The 23,150-nt window shown below is 40.8% G+C and overlaps 1 protein-coding gene across 4 annotated transcripts in view; it reads right to left on the bottom strand.

The window, feature by feature from the left end:
* The window catches only part of LOC149777417 (protein-tyrosine sulfotransferase-like), a 56,401-nt gene extending 49,159 nt beyond the window's left edge, over positions 1-7,242 (bottom strand). For 3 of the 4 annotated variants that reach the window (XR_016416174.1, XR_016416173.1, XM_089942042.1), the window contains exon 1: positions 7,140-7,242. The gene's annotated coding sequence lies outside the window, so the exon portion shown is untranslated. Of the gene's footprint in view, positions 1-7,122 lie in introns of all 4 variants that reach the window. The other variant, XM_089942043.1, reaches the window with a different exon arrangement.
* Positions 7,243-23,150: the final 15,908 nt, after the last annotated feature.

Genomic DNA, 23,150 nt, shown 5'->3' with positions numbered 1-23,150 from the left:
CCATTTTGTAGCACAAGAAAGGTTAAAGATGACAGCCAATATATTTAGTGGAGGATTTACCTGGAAACACTCTCCAACTAATGGGAACTTAATAAATTACAGTAAAAGCCCAGCACTTAAAACTGCCTTCTGATTGCTTCATAATTATATGTTCACAAGACTGTCTTATAATTATTCTGTAATTAAATTTTCACAAGACTGTCTTATAATTACTTCATAATTACGTATTCAAAAGCTCGTTTTATAATTACTTCATAATTATATGCTCATATGACTCTTGTAATTAATAAATACATGCTCACAAGACTCTCCTGTAATTGATAATTGCATGTTTACAAGACAGTCTTAAAATTAATTCATAATAACATGTTCACAAGCTGCCTTCTGATTATTTCATGCTTACATGTTCACAAGATTGTCTTGTAATTATTTCATAATTATGTTCACAAGATTGTCTTATAATTCATAATTACATGTTCACAATCTACCTTCTGATTATTTCATAATTACCTGTTCACAAGACTGTCTTATAATTAATTCATAATTACATGTTCACAAGACTGTCTTATAATTAATTCATAATTACGTTCACAATCTACCTTCTGATTACTTCATAATTACATTTTCAAAAGACTGTCTAATAATTTATAATTACACGTTCACAATCTACCTTCTGATTATTTCATAATTACATTTTCAAAAGACTGTCTTAAAATTACTTCATAATTATATGTTCATATGACTTGTAATTACTTAATAAATACATGTTCACAAGACTGTCTCATAATTAAGTCATAATTGTATGTTCACGATGCTGCCTTCTGATGGCTTCCTGATTACATGTTCTAAATGAAAAGTTCATTAAAATGAAAATGATATTTGTGTTACTGGGTTATCACTCTGTGCTTTTTCTGAAACACCATAAAATACTTCCAGCCATAACAACAAAACTATTTTAACATATCATGTATTTCAATTTTTATAAGAAATATGATCAAAAAGTTTATTAATTACTTGCTAAAAGATAACTTAATTTAATGAATTACTCTTCCCAAATCTGAGTACCTGTAACTGTTAACTGATCACATATAAAGTCGGACATCAGCTATGACAGCGTAGCATCTGGGTATAAACAGCAACATAACTGTGATGAAATTTCTAACAAATATCAAGGGCCTCAGGGCCCTTTCCCACTGCCGTCCTGATATGCTATCATTTAGCCAGCATTATCCCTTGGGCCGTCTCACCTCTGTCTGTGCCGGTTCAAGTCTCGGATTCAGCCAATGTGGGTATGTGAGAAAGCTTGCCAGTAGCTTCTCGTGGGTCGGTGGTTCTTTCTGGGTTCTTCCTCCACCAATAATACTGGCTGCCATGTATAGCCTATCGTGTGCTGAAAAATGGCGTTAAACCCCACAACAACAACAACAACCCTTGGGCCGTTTCCCATTGCTGTCCTGATATGCTATCATTTAACCAGCATTATCCCTTGGGCCGTTTCCCATTGCTGTCCTGATATGCTATCATTTAACCAGCATTATCCCTTGGGCCGTTTCCCATTGCTGTCTTGATATGCTATCATTTAACCAGCATTATCCCTTGGGCCGTTTCCCATTGCTGTCTTGATATGCTATCATTTAGCCAGCATTCTCCTCAGGGCCATTTCCCATTGCTGTCCTGATATGCTATCATTTAACCAGCATTATCCCTTGGGCCGTTTCCCATTGCTGTCTTGATATTCTATCATTTAACCAGCATTATCCCTTGGGCCATTTCCCATTGCTGTCCTGATATGCTATCATTTAGCCAGCATTCTCCTCAGGGCCATTTCCCATTGCTGTCCTGATATGCTATCATTTAACCAGCATTATCCCTTGGGCCGTTTCCCATTGCTGTCCTGATATGCTATCATTTAGCCAGCATTATCCCTTGGGCCGTTTCCCATTGCTGTCTTGATATGCTATCATTTAACCAGCATTATCCCTTGGGCCGTTTCCCATTGCTGTCTTGATATGCTATCATTTAACCAGCATTATCCCTTGGGCCCTTTCCCATTGCTGTCCTGATATGCTATCATTTAGCCAGCATTATCCCTTGGGCCGTTTCCCATTGCTGTCCTGATATGCTATCATTTAACCAGCATTATCCCTTGGGCCATTTCCCATTGCTGTCCTGATATGCTATCATTTAGCCAGCATTCTCCTCAGGGCCATTTCCCATTGCTGTTCTGATATGATATCATTTAGCCGGCATTCTCCCCAGGGCCATTTCCCATTGCTGTCCTGATTTGCTAACATTTAGCCAGAATTCTCCCCAGGGCCAATTCCCATTGCTGTCCTGATATGCTACCATTTAGCTAGCATTCTCCCCAGGGCCATTTCCCATTGCTGTCCTGATATGCTAACAGTAAGCCAGCATTCTCCCCCGGGATGTTCCCCATTGCTGATCCTGATATGCTATCATTTAGCCAGCATTCTCCCCAGGGCCATTTCCCATTGCTGTCCTGATATGCTAACAGTAAGCCAGCATTCTCCCCCGGGATGTTTCCCATTGCTGATCCTGATATGCTATCATTTAGCCAGCATTCTCCCCAGGGACATTTCCCATTGCTGTCCTGATATGCTATCATTTAGCCAGCATTCTCCCCAGGGCCATTTCTCATTGCTGTCCTGATATGCTAACAGTTAGCCAGCATTCTCCCCCGGGATGGTTCCCATTGCTGATCCTGATATGCTATCATTTAGCCAGCATTCTCCCCAGGGCCATTTCCCATTGCTGTCCTGATAAGCTACCATTAGCCAGAAATCTCCCCAGGGACGTTTCCCATTGCTGTCCTGATATGCTATCATTTAGCCAGCTATGCTTTTAAACCCCATATGCTAATGCATCAATGCTGATATTGTTATGTATAGTTGATTTAATTTATATTTGATTTGATTTAATTGTTTGTTTGTTAGTTTTAAATTTTTAATTTTTTTTATTTTATTACATGCTATTGGTAATGTAATTTTATTTACTGGATTAGATATTTTCCAGAAATTCTGTTCAATGTTTTGGAAACCTGATATTATAACTTTTATCAAATGCTGACCTAGTTCTTGACCTTGATTCAGAATTATTGACAGCTGAAGTAAACTTCTTTTTTTTAAATTTTATTCATTCTTAGTGTGAGATTTATAGGGTGAAATTGTGGCTGTAATGGGAGTATGTGACTTTAGACATGTAAATAGCTTCTGTTTAAAAATTCTGGTTTCCGCAGAAGTTAGATTTAACAGTGATGTTTTGAGAAATAATTTCAGTTGGACTTTTAAAACACTTATACATCAAGGTGTTAATTCTGTTGTGACCAGTTGGAGTTAATACTTTAATTTTTCTTCAAATTATTTGGAGTCTAAGAGATTAATTCTTTTCCCAAGCAGTATTAAGTGCCCATACAGAATTCTTGGACAAATACATTTATTGAAATTTTATTCAGTATTCAAACACCAGAATATTATTTTTTTGTGGTTCAATATAAATATATACACATCAGTACTACACTGACTATAGCATTCATCATTTTGGATTTTTGTCGAGACTCAAACTCAAATTCATTAGAACATTTCATTACTAGGACTTCTAATTTTCAATTCATGGATTATTCTTGGATTATTTTTGGATTTTATTCGTAAAAATGTAAGTTCTTTTTTCCCATTTTTGCCAGGTTTTTCTAGGGAAGTAAATTATTTGTTAAATTTTACAAAGATTTGAGTCTTCACTTTTGTCTTGTTACTGTTTATGAGAGCCTAAAAACGTAATGAAGAAATTGGGTTGCTTGTCCTTGTATATATGAATTTTGGCTAAAATATTTCAGAAAACTTTGGTTTTTTTTTAAATTTGAATTCCCCATGTTTTGGAAAAATTTTAAATACCAAATATTATTTTACATTTTTGAAATCAGCAAACTTTTTTTTTGCAATGTCATCAAAAGTGGAAATCTTTCTTTCAAATCCTACCCAGGAACAATTAGACCTTTTGCAAAATGACGAATTTATTTAACTTGCCAGAAAATATGATCTTTCTGAGGCAAAGGCTTCGTTAACAAAGCAAGAAATAAAAAATATTTTGGTCCAGTATTTGATAGAAAAGAATGCTTTGGATAAAAGTACTTTGGTTTCGATCAGTAAGTCTGTATCAGACTCTGACATAAAAGTAAAGGAATTAAAATTAAAATACAAGATGAAATTAGAGTTAAGGAATCTGGAACTTCAAAAAAATAAAGAAAAAAAAAACAAATGCAGTTGCAACTGGAGAAAGAGAAAGAACAAATGATATTGGAAAAAGAGAAAGAGCAAATGCATTTACAATCGGAAAAAGAGAAAGCGCAAATGCATTTACAATCAAAGAAGAGAGAGAAAGACAAATGCAGTTACAAAAAGAACAAATGCAATTAGATAAGAGAGAAAGACAGACAGATGCAAAGAGAGAAGAAAGAGAGGGAATATCAATGTCAAATAAAAGAAATGGAGCTGGCAAATGAAAATCACATTCCTACTTTGGATACAAATTCAAGTTTTGATGTTACAAAGAATATTTGGTTAGTACCCCCTTTTAGAAAAAAAGATGAAGACAATATTTTCCATATTTTCAAAAAGTTGCTGAAAATTTTAAACAGCCAAGGAAGCATTGGACTCAATAATTACAGTGTACACTTTTTGGCAAAGCCCAAGATATATATGTATCCCTGACAGTACAGCAGAGTGCTGACTATTATTTGGCGAAGGAATGCATCTTAATTGGTTATGAGTTAGTCCCTGATGCTTATCGGCAAAAATCTGCAAGAGAAAAAGAGCAGATATTTGATAGATGGTGCTTAGCCAAGAAAGTTAATCAAGATTATGATGAAAGTCTCAAACAACTTGTATTACTTGAAGATTTTAAGAATTTTATCCGCAATGACATTAAAACTTATCTTGATGAACATAAGGTCGAAACCTTGGAAAATGCTGCTCGTGCTGCTGACGAGTATTCTTTAGCTCATAAAGTTTGGTTTGTAATTAAGACTTCCACTCAGCAGTCTTCTGGCAGAAGAGTATTTCAGCCTAATAAAAACCCTTCTAAATCTCAATCTGGCATAACTTTTAAAATTCAAGCTTCAGAATAAGTTTCATCAAAGATCCTTGTCTCTTCCCACATGTGCCTATTGCAAGAAGAAAGGATACGTTATTTCTGATTGCTACAAATCGAAAAATAAGCATAAGAATCAAGACGGACCTATTCCAAATGCTCTTATTTCTAAAAGAGGTCATGGTCATGATCGTGTATTGAAAGCAATTTGTTGGGTCTAATAATAATAATGAGGACTTTGTATAGCACCTAATCTTTAGAAGCTCTAAGGGCTTTACAACATTAGACAACACCTATAAGATAAGAAACATAATAATATTATTACAAACACAAACTACATGAAATTAGAAATTAGAAAAACATTAAAAAAATAAAAAACATGCTGAGGATATTTCAGGTAGGAAACATTATTAGATCTTTAAGTTTGTTCTTGCAGTCAAAATAAGTGAGTTTTAAAGAGCCCTCTTGATTGTGATCACTGTGTCTTTGTGTCAGAAGAGGAGCATAAGTATCTTGCTGGTGTGTACACATGGGTGAGATCGGATAGGTATGTTGGACTAGAGTCCGACAGTGAAACGTAGCACAGAGAACAAATTTTGTGTTTGATTCTGGATCGAATGGATAGCCAGTGTAGGGTACAGAGCAGCGGGGAGGTGTGTATATATATACACACACACACAATGCTGTCGGGCATTTCTGTGCAGTTAAGGTTTCTGTCACCAATATTGAGGCAAAATGCATACAGAATTCGACTGATTGACGAAAATAAAATACTGCAATGCTTACCATTTGAATAGAGGCAATTGTCACCAGAATATTCTGTTCAAAATGATGTTAATTTTGGACACACAGGATACCACCCGTGTTTTCATGACTTGCTGTATGTCTGTCTATTCTGCACATAGCTTTGAAAAGATGTAATGTTTATTAATCGGGCTGTGGAAATGAAATACATTACTTTGGACTATTTCTGTCAGCATTTCAGTTGAATAATTAGGTCAGGTTTATAGCTGGCTTTAAAAAATTCAACGTAACAATGCCAATAAATGTCAAGAGACATTAAGCAAACTAAAATGATTTTGTAAACATATTAGTAATGTTCAACATTTTATATAAAAAAAATAAGCTATTATGTTGAAGAGAAACAACACTGAATATGATGTAATATGTTTACAACGTCTCATTTATGGGAAAAAAGCACCAAAGAATTTAGAAAAAATTATACGCCGGGGAATTTCTTGAGAATCCCATTCAAGCGGCAAGTTGACATTTTGGATAGCAGATGATTTTGTATGTGTGGGACAACTGCTTGTAAAATTGGAAACTTGGATTAAAATGCAGTATTGTTTTAAGGTATATATTTCCATCTTTTATATAATGTATTTATTTGTATGATTCTAAAAGATACATAGTAAATAGGATTTTCTGGGTTACAAGTTCAAAAAGGTCATGGAGTGGGTCTTCCTGTTAACATTTAGAAATTACATTTTCATAAGCATTTAGGGTAAAAATTTGGGATATTTTTGTACACTTTTTGAATATCACTTTACTTAATTTGAGGACGAAGGATCTTTCTTAATACAAATTGGATTTGCGACCAAAAACAGCACTTGTTTCAATGTTTACAAGAATGTCGTATCGTTGCGCATTATTACCCGAAGCGCAGAATTGGCCGAGATGGTGGTATATATCTGAATCAAAAAAACAAAAAATCGGAAACCTTTTGTGAACTGTAGAGTTTAGGTACGATATTTATGTAATCGGTACATATATTCCACATGCGAATACTATACATTTACTTCTTGTTTGCTAAAATATACATCTTTTACTAAAAGTCTGATATCAATCTCGCACCCCCGCCGCGACTCGGTGTTCTAAAACACTAATTTTTTTTAAGACGCGTCATTTATCTTACACAGCCTCAGTAAGTTCAACAAAGACCGCCCAAGACGGAACACTTTTATGTACGGAAAACATATCTACCACAAATTTTCTTAATAGATAAAATAAACTACTCACAAAATCTGATACTTTACCTAATCCCAATTTCTTCTTGCATTCAAATGCTGTTATTCGATTAAACAGAATCGGAAGTAAGCAGCCCGTGATGCGGATAATACTGGGAGTTTCCTCTTTTGCGTCTCGTCTAAGGCGTACTTTATTATGTGTTAAGTAGGGTTCCGATTAGATATGTTCCAGCGAAGTGTTATAGCGGACACTATATTATCGCGGCACACGGGATTTCCCGATTAATCTATATCTGAACGTATACAGTGCAGGGACAATTAAGACATAAATCTGCACCGGAAGAGAGACCCAACTGGAAAGTTAAAAGTATTGTTCAAGAGCACAACACTGTTACTCAGATGATTCTACTCCATAATTAGTTTATACGAAGGAATTTCTAAATTGTTCGGTTCTTCATTGCTCATGTACAAAACATCTACTATAATTTGATACTAGTGTTTCTAAAATGGTTATACTTTGAAAATTTGGAAAAGATTTGGCTTAATCTGGCGGTTTTTTAAAATGGTTTTTAAACTATTAATTTTGAACACGCGCCATCTACCGATTGTTTACCAATGTAAAGATGTAGTCACTAAGGACGCAAATCTGTCAGAGCACAATTTTCTCTAAAATGTCAATATTTTTTGTTAAGTCTACATTGGAAAGCAATAAAGTGCGTGTAATTCCGTTTATTATCATATAGAAAAGTCCTGTCGAACTTACTATATCAGTGTTGTTCTTGATAGCGAAATATAATCAGTCACACACACACACAGACAGACACACACACGCGCGCATACATACATACATACATGCATACATGCATACATACATGCATACATACATACATACATACATACTTTCTGTCTTTTAGAATCAACATCTGAGGAAAGCAAGGTGACAGAACAAATCGAGAGATTTGCAGAATGCATTTAATGCAAGTAGTGAATAGGGCCACCCTACGGACAATGGGAATTAGCATTAAAAACACCCCTGGGCCACTCTACGGACAATGGAAATTTAACATGGCGAAAAATCGTGGGCCACTCTACGGACAAGGGGAATTTAACATGGCAATAAATCGTGGGCCACTCTACGGACAAGGGGAATTTAACATGGGATTTTTTTTTTTAAAAAAAATTTTTTTAAAAAAAAAGGGGTAGGCAATTCAAAGACTATCTCTTTTCGAGAAATATGGCTGGCCCTGAAAAGGGCCTTTGGGTTTTCTTCTTCTTCTGCTTCTAATTTCTTCTTTTCCTCCACCAACTTCTTATTTTCTCACCTACACTCTTTTTCTTCTTTTTTTTTCTCCTCCTCTTCTTTCTTCTCTTCCTCCTCTTCTTCTTTCTTCCTCTTCTCATTTTCTTCTTCTTTTTCAATTTTTTCATTCCATGCTCTCATCCTTGTCCTTTCTTCTTCATCCTCCTTCTCCTCCTTTATTTCCTTCATTACAGCACTTATCATATCCTTTGCTTTTCTTAAATTATTAATTTCCATTTTTACTCTATGCGGACTATAAGAATAGTGATCTTCAACTAGTCGTACGAGCATTTGTTCTATCATTCCCAAATTGTCAAGGACGTCTTGCAATGATTGAAATTTATCCAGGTGGTTTGAAGCCATCTTCTATGAAGAATGGTTTGAACGACGAATACTGTGGGTTCTTATACGAAAAGCGCGAACGTGAAGGAAAACATCCCCCTAAAACATAAAATGGATCTTACCTAGATCATGGCCCAACAACGCGCGAACGTGAAGGAAAACATCCCCCTACTTTTTTCATATAATATAACCCTAACTATACTCTTCACATACGCTAAGAAACCCATAATCTACTATTCACACAAACATACCTGAGCTCTTACAAACACATACCCTCACATTTTTAAGAAAGAGTTAGTGTTTATATTCACACTACTCTACCTACACATTGGCTAATCGATCGTTATTTCTTTTCTTGAGTATTGGGTAGCCCTGAAAAGGGCTGTTTTTTTAACTTCAGAGGCCTTGGTTAATGGTGGCACCTTCCGGGTCTGGCACCACAGACACAACGTCTACTCCAATCATTAGTCCAATTCACATGACTTGTTTGAAGAGCAGACGGTGGGTGAGTGGCTTCACTATCCCACTCCTCCGTTTGCGGAATAGTGAACACTTCTTCTTCCCTCTGTCTTCTTTGTCTTTGTCTTCGTTGTGATTGTGGTTCAGCTACAGGCTGGCAAGATGTCCTTGCCTCAGGTATCACCTTGCACACAGGGTTCATCATAGGGTGACACCTGATCTCTCTCTTTCTTTCATTCTCTTCTTTCATTTTTCTCTCCTCCTCCTCCTGTTCTATTCTCACTTCTTCCACAAGGGCCTCCGCAGTCAGCTCGTTCAGTAGGTATCTGGCATACTCCAGATGCATCTGAAGTTCCATCAATTTAGTCAGTCTGTTGCTCATTTTTTACTGTTGATCAATCAACAAGGGTAGCTAGACTGCCTAGCGAGTTTCAATTTATAGTGAAAGCGCGGACGTGATGGAAAACATCCCCTAATAACATAAAATTGATCTTACCTAGATCATGACCAAAATCAACAACAACGCGCGGACCTAAAAGAAACACTCACTCACTTTTTTATTTTACCCATCACTTCAATAGACTATCCACATACGCAAGGCAATCCAATCTAACCCCAAATATACACCTCAAACACCAAAAAAACAAACATCATTTTAATCTACTATCCATAAAAAGAGTTAGTGTTTATTTTCACACTACTCTACCTACACACACACATTGGCAAATTAATAGTTATTTCTTTTCTAGAGTATTGGGTAGCCCTGAAAAGGGCTGTTTTTTTGTTTTGCTATGGCATTCTTTTTTAGTTTCTAAGAATGCGATGTCCTCTGAGGATAGACTTTCTGGCGATAGGTCTGCTTCTTCGGAAAGAGAAGAAGAACTCTTTGGTGTCGATACGGCAATCGACAAAGCCTCTGTCAGCTTCAGGTTGCTGCTGCTGCTGCTGCTGTTGTTGCTGTTGTTGCTGCTGTTGCTGCTGTCTCTGAAGTCTGTACTTCTCTGTCCATTCTTCTTTTTCCCTGTTCATTTCTTCTCTGAAGAGCTCTTCTATCAGGTCTTCAGTGATTTTTAACATTCTCACATTCTCTATTTCTTCTGGCTTCGGTATCAGACTGTGTCTGACCCTATGCAAATTCACGTAGGCTTCGTTGAGCTTAGCTAGTTTGGAGCACATCTTCGTAGGAGGATGAGTCGACAATGGATGGTTAGACTGGGAACAAACCGGTTCTTAAAGTTAAAGCGCGGACGTGAAGGAAAACATCCCACACACGGTTTTTCGAGCCGCAACGTTCATGAGAGGGATAGTAAGAAATGAAAGAGCATCAATCCAACATTCTTATAGCTAAACAAACCACAAAGGCATTTTTTTCAAAACACAACATTTTTTATTCAAAAATCACTTAACACTAACTAACAACAACTCTAACAATAATCCAACATGATAACATCTAACAATTTTTTCAAATCACAAACATTTTTTTCTTCAAATACAATCTACTTTAAACAAGGCTGACAACGTTGTGAATGAAATTGTGATTTCCACTGTTGGAAATCATTAGGCCATTGATGGACACTACGTTTCCTAGCTTGAGACAAAAGATAAGCATAATGGTCACAAAACCATCGATCTACTTTCACATCGTTTCTAGCAGAAGAACGAGGATCAAAATGAGTCACTAAATGTTCTAAGGAATAGCCCAGGCTGCGATGATGCAGAAAATACACACAATATTGTCCACACACCAAGGAATCTGTGCCTTGTAATTTCACGTTATTGAATCGGGTGGTTTGAGCATTTCTTCTCATAAAGTCGATGATATCGTCTTCCAAAGGGGGCAATCCGTACGAATCGAAATATTCCACACAGCCTTCTTGAGGAAAGTAGACGGCTACCCAGTGGGTTCCTGGGAGATGACTTTCGTCCGTGTTGATCACGTAAGCTTGATGGTCTTTAGGTTTGCGATGAGGGAGTTCATCTTTAGCACAGACGACGGGATTCCAAGAAGACGTATACGAACTGTGGTTCAAAAGGTAATAAAGTTCCCAGGTATCCATTTGTGTTTGTTTTCTTCTTCACAGGTAATAATAAGTCGTCAATTCGATCCTGACTTTTTGCTTGAAAATGTCTGACGAATAAACGGTTATTCGTTCTGTTTCCTCACTCTGATTCAGGAGAGCTTCGATACGATGGATCTCTTGAGTGGTTAATGCTGGACAAGAATGTTCACGCAAGTCTTTATACCACTGGTGCAACACGTCTTTGTTCGAGATGAGACTCCAAGCTTCGTCCAGATACTCGTCCAATTTTTCTTCTTGACTCAACATCAGGCATTTATCGTGTTGAATTTGACTGGGATGATCGTTTTGACATCCATAGCAATTTTTCTTGATCAATTCCGTTATTTTGTCGACCAAGTGTTTGGCAAAACAGGAGACTAAATGGGCTTCTTGTTCTGGCCATCTCGACTTCATCATGACAATTTCTTCGTCTTGGGATTCTCCTTCCACGGTCTCCTTACATTCCATCTCCAAAGTTTCTTCACTAGGTAAAGAGGGACAACAGTCTTCCATGGCTTCTAATAATCTAGAATGACTTCTCTCAAACTGTTGATTTCTATGGTATTATCGAATTCTGCATACAGGATGACGTTCACCGTTACATCAGGGTCTCGGTTTGCAAACTGAATTTCCACACGAATCTGGCCTGATTTTATAGGGTGAAAATGTCCCTCGTCGCTGCCTTGGTCTGGAGTGAAATCGAAAGCCCACAAAGCGTAGCCTCCTGCATAATCTTCGTACGTAATACCGTGACTGGTGTTGGTTCCTAACTGGCCGGTGGCTTCGTACAGGGACAAGTACGATCTCAAGTAATTCTTCTTCTCAAAGTCAGGCTCAAAGGGTCGGGTACACAAGGTCTTGCCATCGCGACTGACTTCGATTTTGGACACGCCAAAGTGTTGAAAGTAGAAAGGATTTTTTTCGGCAGCTCCGTTGAAGGCTGTATTCTCGACCATACCAACGATCAAACGTTTGGGTAACTGTCCTTGAAACAGATGATCTTCGATCATGGATCGCTGTCCCTTGGGAATGGTGAAGGTTTTCACTTCCACGCGTCGTATGGGATACTTGGCGGTCGTTCTACTCAACGTCTGACTGATGTCGTTTCCCACTTTAGGTAACACTTCCACACGGCGTACGTAGAGTCTGGCTTCTAGGATTTTGGTTTTGTACTCGTCAGCATTACCCAATAAATGGAAAGCGGTACTGCTCCGATTCAGTCTCAGGCGAACATTCACTCCGTTTAGCAAATATTTCTCTTGCAACCACATGTCCAAATGCAAACGGTCCATCAGTTCTAAACTCTGTCCATCTTTGATTCTGTCTCTTCGTTCTATAAATCCCGCATTGTTTTTTTTGGCTGATGGATCAGTATCGAATGTTTCAAACTCGCCTGTTTCGTCAGCTTCCCATACTACACAGGAATTGAGATGAGTGTTCTTGGCATCTATTCCGTACGTCAAGAGATTTTCCAGGTAGGCACGATAAGGGTAAGTATCCATGCTGCTACTGACCAGTTTGTTATTCAAGTACAAGTCCACTCCACTGAACAAGGAATGCATGAAATTGTTGACGGGAGCTACTGCTTCAGTGTCTATAGGACCTCCAGTCTTATCTAGAATTTTGACTTTCAGGTACAAGTAACTGCTATTCAGATCGATGTAATCTTCGGGTTGTCCTTTGATGTCAAACTCGATGGGAGCAGAATCGGTCAATGAGGAGACGGGGTGAAATTCCACCCATTGGGATTCTTGCATGGTCATCATGGTGGGGGGCATGGCAAACAGATCCAGTTCCGTCTTGGAACAGGCGCAAGATTCTCGGTGCATCATTTTTTGTCTCTTTTCTCAATAATCGAAAACGTCTAAGTCTCGTACGGTTCTTCTTTTCTTGGCCTTTCTCGCTTGAAGTCTGGTGAAGGGGTGTTTTCTTCTTCGTCTCTTTCTGCCTTGTCCTTGCTGAATGCTTGACTCGGTATCGTGCAGGGCATTTATAGGTGTGTCTCGTCGGCCCAAAATGTCTTTACCCGTTTGCAGCAAGACATTTTTGCCTGCCCTCATGAAGGCTTCTTTAGGGTTTTGTTTGTCGATGATGACATTTTGGAGAAATTCTTTGCCTTGCGTCAGTGCCGCATCTTTCAAGGCGTGCAATCCGCGTGTCACCATCGGTTTCAACACCGGGGCCACCGAACGAAAGGCCGATTTTAACATGTCTCCTAAACCGTGTCCTCGCTGTCGAGCCACCCCTCGGTACACTGGATACATGACTTACTTACGAATCGTGAGAGAACCGTTTTCGAAAATGGAGTTTCACCGTGACTTTTCCTTTGGTGAATGGAATATTTTGTCCCAAATCTCCTTTTATAGTAATGTTGACCGTGTCCAAATACGACTTGCTGACCGGCAAATAGTGAGGATGGACAAATTCGCGGTGGACGTGGTAAGTGTTTCCACCTTCCTCGTCAGCGTTTGCGGCAGAATCCACTTTGAAAGGAATGACACGCAGTAACGGTACGGAGGTGTGTCCCACCACGTTGTATTCCACCAGATCGGAGTACACGAACATCAAATTCAGTCCTTGGTTCAGTTCTACCGGGGTACGAAAATACTTGGCAAAAGTATCGTTGTCAGAAATGACTAGTAATTCGCCTTTTTGTTGTTCTACTTTCTTCTTCATCTCCATGTCCCCGCCCAACATGTCAAACAATTCAGGACAAAATAAGAAAGACATGATTTTGGGCCCCTCAGGAAATTTTATCAGGAAGCGACGAGCTGTTTTGTGGTACTCCAGGGTGACACTTTTTTTGACACTTTCCAAAGCTTTCAGAAACACACCATTAAACCTGGTGGCTATGGTGCTGACCAAATGTTGACCACTAAAATAATAGCCTGGGGGAATGAACAAGTGATAGGTGGTCCACTTTGGATTTTGTGTGTTACGGGTTTTCTTGTCATATTTGCCATGGGTATCCAAGTACTGTTGCATTTGTTCGTCATGAACTTCCACATCAAATTTATTTTGATTGGGAAGGACATTGAGGACTTGGGTCGGGTGAATCATTTCTACTAAAGCCACTTCCCAATGGGCTTCGTGATCTAAGGGGATGGCTTGAGGTAATTTGGCCGTGTAACAGCACAACGTGTTGTTGGGAAACACCTCCATGGAACTGTCACTGGGTAAGGTTAAGTAAAATTGGTTTTGGTGACTCATAATTCCAGAGTTCTGTGGCTGTCCGAGGGAATATTAGTGGATGTCAGAGGTGTGTCTCCGCCCAAAATGGGGTTCTGATTGTGGTTGGACTGGTGACTGGCACTGGCACTGGACACAACGTTCCCGTTCGAGGAGAATTTCAGGGAGGGATTGGGAAGTAGGTAACCGATGCAACTGCTCAATAAAATGGTCCACAATTGTTTGTCTCCTTGTTGCAAACTCAAATTGGCGATGGCTGCCCCGATGACACAATACACCACGAAGATTTGGCAGAAAAAGACGATTTGCGTTTTAGGCACACGTTCTCCACACCACACCCACAAGGGTTGTTTTTGTAAATCTTGCACAGAAGAACTAGGGGAAGAAGGACTGGTCGACGTAGCTGCGTCTGCTGCTGTGTGAAAGGGCATGATGGTCACTTCTTCTTTTTATAGTCGATGACTTGCGAAGCGTCGATCCAAGAATCGAAACTGGGTGGATATCCTTTCCAACGTACTTTGACTTCTTTGACACGTCGTTTGCCCACTTTACGGGTTCTGCGTTCCAGAATGCTTTCGATGTCGTACACGTCGTCTTCTTTTTTGGTGACACGTTGTAACTCGGGCAAATAAAACGTTCCTTTGAGTACTTCTCCGTTCATGTCTTCCAATTTATAGACGGCAGGATGACGGCCATGCACTCGTCCAGTGACGCGAAACAATTCGGTCGTCCAGTTAGGTAAGTAACCTTTGTCGAAAGTGCGTTTGGTTTTGCCAATGCGCACCCAATCTCCTACGGTCAACTCTCCACTTTTCTTGGGGACAGCCCTCGTCGGGGACGTACCAAACAGGCGTTCAAACACCAGCACTTCATTCTCGGGAGTCACGTCTTGCGGGGCACGTCCGATGCTTCGATGGTAAGATTGGTTGTACGCTTGCACCAGGTGAGGTAAGATGTCGATGTACTTCAGAGTGTGGTGATGCGTAAAATATTTCCACATGCGTTCTTTCAAAGTGCGTTGAAAACGTTCCACGATGCTGGCTTTGGTTTCGGGATTCTCGGTGGTAAAAAAATGAATGTCACGTTTCTTTAATTCTTTTTGGAAAGCTTGGTTCAGAAATTCGGTGCCTTTGTCCGTTTGCCATCGAAGAGGGTGACGGCCGCTTTGTTTCAACACCCGTTGCAGGGCTCGCACTAACTCGCTGCTGGATTTGGAAGTCAAGGGCACGACCCAGGCAAATTTGGAAAAGACGTCGATGACACAAAACAAATATTTGTAGCCACGATTGTAGCTGGCTAAATGAGAGACATCGGCTAAATCGGCTTGCCATTGATGATCGATGCCTTCCACTCGGGTGCGACTTCTGGCAAACTTGCGTCGAATGGGTTTGTGTAAAGTGTAGGTAGCTTGTTCTTGTAACCATCGTTGCACTTGAGGTAAACGGAGACTTTTCAGTCGAGTTTTGGCAGCACGATACAATTTTTGAACTCCTGCGTAACCTGCAGGATGGGAGGGATCGTAGTAAATGCTGGCTAAGACTTTTTCCATTTTTTATTTTGTGTTGGTGTGTTAATAAGGCACCCACTCTTGGAAGAGGCTACTCTTTTTCTCTTGGGGTATTTTCTTGGATTGCAAGGCTTTGCGTGTGCGGCCAGCAATAGGTGTCGAAGAGGAGGAGGATGTCTGAGCGGGGGATATCGGTTCTTGTTTCACTTCTGTCTTCACTTCTGTCTTCACTTTCTTTTTCTCTTGTGAGGAAGAAGGGGTGGCCATCATCTTTTTAATCCATCCAATTCTGGAGGTAGGTGGTGTTGTTAACTTGCGTACTTTTTCTGGTGGAGTTTGAAACCCTTCTTCTTCTTCTTCTTTTCCTTTTTCTGTCTTGGTCACGGGTACTGGTGGTACTGGTACTGGTACTGGTACTGGTGATGGTGCTGGACTTTTCATCAAGGTCTTAAAATCTTTCAGAGTGGGTAAAGCTGTTTCGTCTAAAGCTTTCTGGTGAAAGAGTTGCAGTCTTTGCAAGAGTTGACCGTACTTTTGCGATTTTTCTGTTTCGGACAAATCTTGGCGATCCAGCAAGGATTGCAATTCGTGTTGCAACTGGGACATTTCGCTCAAATTGGGATTGGGAGGTAAATGCGGGGTGCGTTGTTCTTGCCACCGATGGTATTCCATCCATCGTTTGTAAGGCACTAAAGCTAGTTTTCGTCCTTCCATGGGGTTGTCAGGGGTGAATTCTGAGATCTTGGGACTTCCGAAGGCCTTTTTATCTTGCTCCCATCAGTCCTCCCAACATGGTTCCCAAGACTCCTTTCAGTATGGGGCCTAACAAGAGAGGTAAAATGCCTCCACGTTGGACCAACATCTTCTTTTTTTGACGAATGGGAATTTTCTTTTGAACCATTTTCCGAAGAACGTGACGATGTTTGCCTAAGCATTGTTTCTGGTGTTTGGACAAAGGGATCGTGCCTTTCAAAACGTTCAAACAACATTCGCACACGGTATCGATGACCTCTTTGGAGGCTGTTTGAATGAGTTTTTTTCGTAGGGGTGGAGAAGCTTTGGACAGGACAGATAACAGGTCCCCATGTTTGGCTAAACGTGGTGGTAGTCCTTTCCTTTTCTTTCCTTGGGGTTTTCTGGAGGGTGACATCTTTGAGTCTTTAGGAGCACCTAAAAACACTGATACCCTACTCGGTCACAGGCCTTTTTTATACTGGAACGCGTCGCCACTGATTGTCTTTACGTTTTATCAGTTTGAGGACAGGCATGACACGTCGTGCAGGGGTACGTAACGGACTAAATCGAGCCAGTTCTTGCTTGGACAAATCCAGTAAACTTTGTAACATGCCCGATCTTTCATGGACTTTGATTTTGGGAGAAGGTACTTTGTGAGCAGCAGCCACTGCCGCTAAATTGGAAGGTCCTGCCACTGGGGAAGTTCTTTTGGGGGTCATCAACGGAGAAGTTCTTGGTGTGATCAACGTATCCAAGTACTCTTCAGTTCCTGGTGACATCAACGGAGAAGTGGACAAACGTGAGGCTGCCGGAGACGATGTGACAGGTCGTGGTTTGCGAGTGTAAGGTTGCGTCCTGGCCGAAGTGCCTCTCTTGCGACTAGTTTTCTTCTGTGGACTTTTCTTTTTCTGAGGACTTTTTCTCTGTTTCTTTTTCTGGGGGCTTCTTTTCTTTTTCCGGGGTGGTGTCTGGTAAGAGGAGGGTCCTGCCACTGGAGAAGTTATTCTTCTTGGGGACTTGGTCTTTTTCTTTTTCTTCTTGGGGCTTCGTTGAACTTTTGTCTTGGGGATAACTTTGGGGGCATTAGGATCCCATCTTAAGAGTGAGCGAATGATGACCCCTCCTAGAGTACCGCTCCCTCCAGGTTTCAAAATGATTTGTTTTTTGGTTTGAGTGTCGATGCGGGGATCGGCCAGTTGGACCAAAGCGACTTTGTTTCGATCGAAAAAGCGTTGGGTTTGATGAGGAATCTGAATGATTCCTTGGAGTAATTGACGTGCCGTCACCGTGAACCATCGTAAGACTTCTTTGAGACTAGCTTCTAAGACACGGGCTCGTGTTTGTGGATCTTTTTCTCGACTGATGCCATACAAGGCACGAATCAATTTGACGGGAAGATGAGACTGAAGGGACGTCATGTTCACACTGTGTGAGACAGACGAAAAAGGGTCTGAGGTTTTTATAGATTTTTTCATGGGGAGTGAAATGAAGTCGAGGACGGAGACGTGTACAGGACAGGCCCTCCGTCTTGGCACCAGTGGTGAAACAAGTGGGTACGAAATCGCAAATCCTCGGGGGTCGTAGGTTTCAAATCGACGAGTAAATAGGCGTGTGGCGTTTGAGTGGCATCGTCGTACGCCTGAGTTAGCCAAGGCGTTCCTAACTGTTTGGCTAAAACTTGCACTTGCGATTTATCTCGAGGGCTTTTAAACAAGACCACGTAATGCGCATTGAGACTGATGGTGCGATGGGCTTTACTTTGTTGAAACAAATTTTGGGTAATGTAAACGACACTGGCATTACGGTGATGCCCTTTGCGCGTGAACCACAGTTTAATTTCTTCTTCGTCTTCTCCTAACATGTCGTCGAAAATGACCAAATGGGTTAGACGGGAGTCAGAGACGATGCCGTCGTCTTCTTTAGGAATGCCTTCCACAAACACGATGGAATCGCCTTGACTTTCTCGCAAGAGGTTGTACGCCGATTGCCACTCTTTGTAACACCACACGATCCGTTGAGGGGGTCGATCGATCAAATGATGTTTATGTTCGATCAAACGTTTGACGAATTCGGTTTTGCCCGAACCGCTAGGTCCAGCAATGAGCATGTTAAAGGGATGGCGAAGATACAAAGCCTCCCAACTGGCACGATCTAAGTGTTCGTCGATGACTTTGACAGTAGAGGAAGAGGGAGCAGAGACAGCAGAGGTAGCCATGGTATGAGAAATGTCACTTGTGACACGAAAAAACAAACAAGACAAGAGTTTATATACTTTTTCAGAACACGTTTATTGAATGTTTTTTTTCAAATATGAACACGAAAGACAAAAATACATACAACCCAAATAGTGATGTACAGGAATATAAAACACAGCAAAGCGATCAAAGTGAAATATAAACAAGTGTCTGTACAACATGTTTTGGGTAACCAAGATGTCCTAGGGACAGTGTGTAATGTTCTTACAGTCTCTACATGAGGTATTGTCACACAAGTGTCCTCCCGGAATGACCTTTCAGGAATGTCCATGACAGTCCTGTCCTGAAGCGAGTGGTTGTTCTCGGTGACGGGTTCTTCTGGCACCGTCACTAACACAGGTTGAAAAGTAACTTTTTTCCTTGAACAACTCTTGTGCATACTGGGCCACTTCTTGGGTCCAAACCTCAAAACCCCCCTTTTTCCAGTCACGAACATCTGTCCAATGAGGGTGTAAGTCACAAGCTACACACACATCGTCATACACGTCTTGGGTAGCTAAAAGTTGACGAATCTTTTTTTCCTGTTGAGGTCGAGAAGTATCCAGATGAAACCGCAAGGCTTTGAGCAAAAGGAGTTTTTCGTGACCATTTAAGGCCATGGAGGTGGTAAGTACTGATCGTAAAGAGTCCACAAAGAATCGGCTGGTAAACGAAATCCCAGAAAACAAGTCACTAAGACACACACCACTTGTCGTCCCAAATTGAACGGATACAATTCTTGTAATAATCGATGGTAATGATCCACGGTTTGAATATGGTCATTGAGTTCCTTCCACGGAATCTGTTGAATGATATGTGACATAATCCGTGGCATGGCAACTTGATTTTATAGTGTCTTTGTTTCGGAAGCAATAAAGGTAATTTCTAACCAAACACGTTCGTTCTCCAGTAGGGAATTGAAATGTTACACACTGTAACTGAAACGTCAGAGTTTGTCTAGATGTTTCGTCTTTTTCTAAGCAGATTCCATGTAACAAATGTTGGTAATCCTTTAACTCGTCTTCCTCAATACGTTGCAGTAAGTGAATCTCCAAGTAACCAAAATTACGAACGTCTAGCCCATCATCATTCATATACTGAAAGTATTCAACAAGGTCTGACCAGTGAAAAAATTTCTGACGAATCAGTCCTCTTATACCATTCAGGTACCAGTGGTTAAAGATCTGGTGACGTAACGGATGCAATTGTTCTTTACGTTTCACTTGTATTTTCACCAGCTCTCGGTAAATCCTTTCTCTCAACTCCTCAGGCAAGCCCAAAATGTACTCTTGTAAAGTATCCATAATTATATACACTGTTTTTGGAATCGTTGGGTGGCGACCAATAGCCTCGTTTAACTTTGTGTCTAATGTAATATCCACTCATAATCAGTCTTCTTGTACTTTGGAACATAGCATAATTTAAAAACGGACGAATCACTTTGAGTTTGCGTTTCACTTGTATTTTGATCAGTTCTCGGTAAATGCGTTCTCTCAACTCCACAGGCAAAGCACGAATGTTCTCTAGCAAAGTATCCATGAATAGGTCATACTAATTCCTCTTTGGTCTGACACAAGAAATGTACTCTTTGCACAAACATGGTTTCACTTCAGTGTCGAATTTAAATCGTTGAGTCACTAATCTACACATTACAATTCGTTCAGAAGTTTCCTCTTTCACCAAGTTGACATTGTGTTCAAGATGTTGGTAATTCGTTAACTCTTCCTCTGGAATTCGATGCAGTACGTTTACAATGATGTAACTACAATCGTCCATACCAAACCAATCCTCTTTAAAACTAGAGGATCGTTGATCAATGTCTGTCCGATGGAACACTTTCAATTGAATCAATCCTTGTATAGCCTTCAGGTACCAGTGGTTCAAACACCGGTGACGTAACGGATGCAATTGTTCTTTACGTTTCACTTGTATTTTGACCAGTTCTCGATAAATGCGTTCTCTCAACTCCACAGGCAAAGCACGAATGTTCTCTTGTAAAGTATCCATGAACAGATTATTATGGTAAGAAGTTACTTCAATGTCTCGGTCCCACTAAGGGTAAGTAATGACAATTCGGTGACCATCGAGCATGTTCAACGTAGGCCGAATCTTGCGGTTCCCAGTGGTGAAGTGACACACCGCAACTGAAGCACTTGACTTTATCTCCTTCGCCCAAGTAGAAAAATCCGGCTCTGGCTAATTCTTCGGGGGTCGGTCCTCCCAGATACTTTGGCCATTTTCCTTTGAACGATTGAAGACGATTTTCAAAGTCGCAGTATTCCGACAAACGCACAGGGAACGAATATTCGTCTTTCACAGGTTCGTTTCGATGAGGGTTGAGTGACATGGGTAGGAGTTTGCTCAGGGCTGGATGACATCCGTAGGGGGGTAGACGTGAAGGTGAACATTCCCCTTTAAAACGAAACCCAGTAAAATGTCCAAGAGGACGAGCGGCATCACTTTCGCATCCCACAGGTTTGACACGCACAGCATCACTTTCCATGATAGGGGTAGGGGCACTAAAGTTCCCATGATGCTTTACGGCATCGCTCAGGTCACAAGGTACAGCATCGTACCCATCGCAAGGCTCACAATCGCATTCCACTTCCGAAGCCTCACACTTGAATTGTGCCCTTCTAAACAACTTGTTCTGTGTTTCTCTGAAAGTATTCATCTTGTTCGCTCGGTCTTGGTAGTCACAATGAACTATCGATTTTGCCTAGGGTTCCTTTTTATATACAGACCAATACCGACGTGACCGTACGGTAAGGTGAAATGATTGGGAAGTCGAACTCGCTTCTGGTATACAATTTGATAGATTTTTTCCAAGGGTCGACTGACGATGTGGTGAGTGGGTAAACGTACAATCTTGTTCGGTTGATAGGTGGTCACTTTAAAGTTTCCATCCTCTCCCGATTGCAAGGCTTCTTTCAATACCCCAAAGTTGACCACTCGACTGGTACGATAATTCAGAGTCAGTCCTTTCACTTTGCACGTCGTGTGCACTTCTCCTTGTTTGTCCCGGTATTCGTAGCCGTAATTTTTGGGACCGCCACTGACGAAACTTAGAATCTTGTCGTCGGGATGCTCGTCTGTCCAGGCTCCTAAACGGTCTCCTTCGATGTCAGGGTGATGTTGAATCGGGTGATGGATGTAAATGCAACTGTCCGTGTCAAAGTACAGGACGCGTTCTTCTAACAGTTCTAAAGCTTCGTACAATTTTAAGCGAGCATGGGCTGTCACGTAAGCCGCAATGATGACATTTCCAAAAGGGTCGTCTTGTACAAAGTCCAGATCTTCTTCGTAATTGACCAAGATCAAATTCTCTCGAACGACGTCCACGTGTTTCATGTATTTGGTTTTGTCGTGAATCATCTGGAAGTAGCGGGAAGGTTCTGTCAAATATTCCGTCTTGGGTAAACACGGTCGTTGTGCCATTTTACCCCACAAGCAATTTAACATCACTTTGGCAAACGATCGCCTGCCTTCGTTTTTCTCGATGTGGTCTAAGGTGATGCCTTCTTGTTCGTAGTATTTCTCTTTGAATTGTATTTGGTCTTCGGGAGTGTGACACCAGGAAGGATAGCCGCTGGCTTCTTGCTTCAGTTTCAAAAAGGCATCCACGTAGTCAGCGAAAATGCCTTTCTGACTGGGATCACCCTTGCGGTATTGTTGTGTCTTGGGAAAGTGGCAAATTTCGCACACTTCTAACAGTTGGTATCCCATGTCCAGAGCTTTGAACAATTCTACGCTGACCCAGGTTCCCGTCAAGGCCCGTTCTTCCTGGCTGTGATGACAAGGCTGGTCTTGGTTGCACGTTTCGGCACAAGTACGGCACAAGGGAAACATCAGTTTGCCTTGACAATGGTGAGGTAAGACGGGATGGTATAGGTTCGTGGGAGGCAAAACTTTGCACTTGATCAAGCCTTCGTATTGTCGAATGTTTTTCAGGTCGATGTGTTCCGTGAACAATTGTGGGTGCCCTACAGGAAAGCGACAATATTTGCACACGTAGGGATACAGCGAACACACGTCCAAGTATTTGATTTCTTCTCCTTTCTCTTCGTCGGCTTGGTACAGCAAACAGGTGGCATTGGTCCTTCCTCCGTACAAACTATCCCTCGGGTTCAGTGGGTCCATGAACTGGTAACTTTCCACGAGGCGTTTAAACTCGGGATCGGTTTTCAAACGGTGATCGTACTCGTGTTCCCACATTTCCACCACTTGGTATCCTTGCTGTTCTAACTTTAGGCG

This window comes from Sinohyriopsis cumingii, chromosome 18 (genome assembly GCF_028554795.1).
Source record: "Sinohyriopsis cumingii isolate HCF-2022 chromosome 18, ASM2855479v2, whole genome shotgun sequence".
Lineage (NCBI taxonomy): Eukaryota > Metazoa > Mollusca > Bivalvia > Unionida > Unionidae > Sinohyriopsis > Sinohyriopsis cumingii.
This window is presented reverse-complemented; position numbering and strand designations above follow the sequence as displayed.